This window comes from Dermochelys coriacea, chromosome 12, assembly GCF_009764565.3.
Source record: "Dermochelys coriacea isolate rDerCor1 chromosome 12, rDerCor1.pri.v4, whole genome shotgun sequence".
In the NCBI taxonomy this organism is placed as follows: domain Eukaryota; kingdom Metazoa; phylum Chordata; order Testudines; family Dermochelyidae; genus Dermochelys; species Dermochelys coriacea.
Window position 1 is genome coordinate 12,888,398 of NC_050079.1, and position 2,024 is coordinate 12,890,421.

At 42.7% G+C, this 2,024-nt stretch overlaps 1 long non-coding RNA gene across 2 annotated transcripts in view; it reads left to right on the forward strand.

Moving 5' to 3' along the window:
* Positions 1-1,069: 1,069 nt before the first annotated feature.
* The window catches only part of LOC122456251, a 32,472-nt gene continuing 31,517 nt past the window's right edge, over positions 1,070-2,024 (forward strand). For both annotated transcript variants that reach the window (XR_006275029.1, XR_006275028.1), the window contains exon 1: positions 1,070-2,024. This exon is cut by the window's right edge and continues 1,034 nt beyond it. This is a non-coding gene — a long non-coding RNA (uncharacterized LOC122456251).

A 2,024-nucleotide genomic window follows, 5' to 3' on the forward strand; every position in this document is an offset into this window, starting at 1 on the left:
CCCTGAGAAGTTAAAGGGCCTAATGGTTAAAGATATTTAAGCGCCTAACTCTTTCTGAAATTAATGGCACTCTGGCTCAAAGTACTTTACAAAAATTAATTAACAATAATACCTATAAATGACAATATGAATCTTTTCTATCGTACTTTTCATCAGTAGGTTTCAGAGCACTTTACAATCTTTTTAATGTATTTATCATTACAACCCCCCTGTGAGGTGGAGAAGTGCTATTATCTCCATTTTACATGTGGAGAACAGAGCTAAAAAGAGGCGAAATGTCTTTCCCAAGTTCACATGGGAACAACAGTCCAGTGAGGTAGGTAAGTATTATTACCCTGGGGGAGAGGGGGTACGGGGGGTGCTTGTTGGGCATTTCATTTTTTGTTCATGTTTGGTTTGTGAGGGTGTTTTGTGACAACTGGGGAAGCTGAAGGATGTTTAGGTGGCTTCTTCAAGCTTTTTGACAGAGCTGGGAATAGAACCCAAAACTCCTGATTCCCAGTCTGGTGCTCTTATGTGTTAGTCAGCACTTCTGCTTCTTGCTTTATGTGTTTTCTTTTCCAATCCTTCATTCAGATGTATATATACTTCTTTTTAAAGTGAGGATATTGTGGATATGGGGTTGGATAATGATACATGATATCTGGAGTTTTTTCAAGTAAAACACCAGGGAAATAAAATTTAAATACAGGACAGCAACTGCCAGCTCCAAACAAATTATCATAATATGCGGCTCCTTGCATGGGCGCTGACTCCGAGGCTGGAGCTACAGATGCTAATTTTCCAATGTGCTGTGGTGTGCTCACTGCTCAACCCCCTGCTCTGCCCCAGGTCCTGCCACCACTCCGCCCCTTCCCCCGAGTCTGCCATGCCTTCGCTCCTCCCCACTGGAGCCTCCTGTGCACTGCAAAACAGCTGATTGCAGCAGACAGGAGGCATGGGGAGGGGCAGGGAAGGTGCTGATTGGCAGGGCTGCCAGTGGGCAGGAGGCGCTGGGGGCTGGAAGGGATTAGCGGATGGGGGCCTGCTGATGTATTACTGTGGCTCTTTGGCAATGTTCATTGGTAAATTCTGGCTCCTTCTCAGGCTCAAGTTGGCCACCCCTGGTGTAGTCTATGTATGCATATTATTACCTTGATATTGCAGTGTATTTAGTATTTCATGCTTAATCTCTGTGTGACTGTGCATGGTGGGTGTGTGGCTGTGCATCTCACATACCTGGGATATATATAGATACACACACACACTTTTTTTTTTCAGAACTGGAAGGTTAAATAGATGGAACTATTTAAAACACTAACAGGGTGATCATGCTTACTTTAAGTCTTATATTTCTATAACTGTCATGTTGTTTTATGAAAACTAATTTTACTGGGGCTATTTTAACGCTAGCATGATGTTTGCTGAAGACTGTGTTTCAAAGCTGACAAATATTTCCCCTCCCTAAAGAAAAAAACCCATTGTGCTGTAATTTATCTTTTTAACTAAGCTCTGTGGGTCTGTGTAGCATGCAAAAAAAAAAGGGTTGTCCTTGTCACCTGCCATTTTCCCAGCCAACTTGACACCCCCCGGGCTTCCTAACAGCTCTTTCCAGCAGGAGCTGTCTCAGAGCTCTTAGCACCACCAAATAATTGAGGTTGTCACATCTCTTGTTCATTGTTTTTCCAGCCCAGGAAAAAATGCAAATATTTCATTGTAGTCATTAATTTTCCCATCCTTTTCTTCAAGCATCTCATTGGTGTGATCTGATGAAAAGGGCTGAAGGCATTATTGCAAACACAGTGGCATCCAGGTTCTGCCTATAGTGGGGAAGAATCTCATCAGATAAAGTCTCAGGGAGGTCATCAATCACAGTTGCTGACAACCATTTTGCCTTCGTTTGTTACAGATGTGAACATGCTTAATTATTTGTAGTGTAATTAGTTCATGAAATGTCAGGAAATGTCAAACTGTGTTCACAGCACAGATTTTTGCAGCGAAGAGGAATGAGAGCAAGTGTCCATGGGATATGAGGAGGACTGATG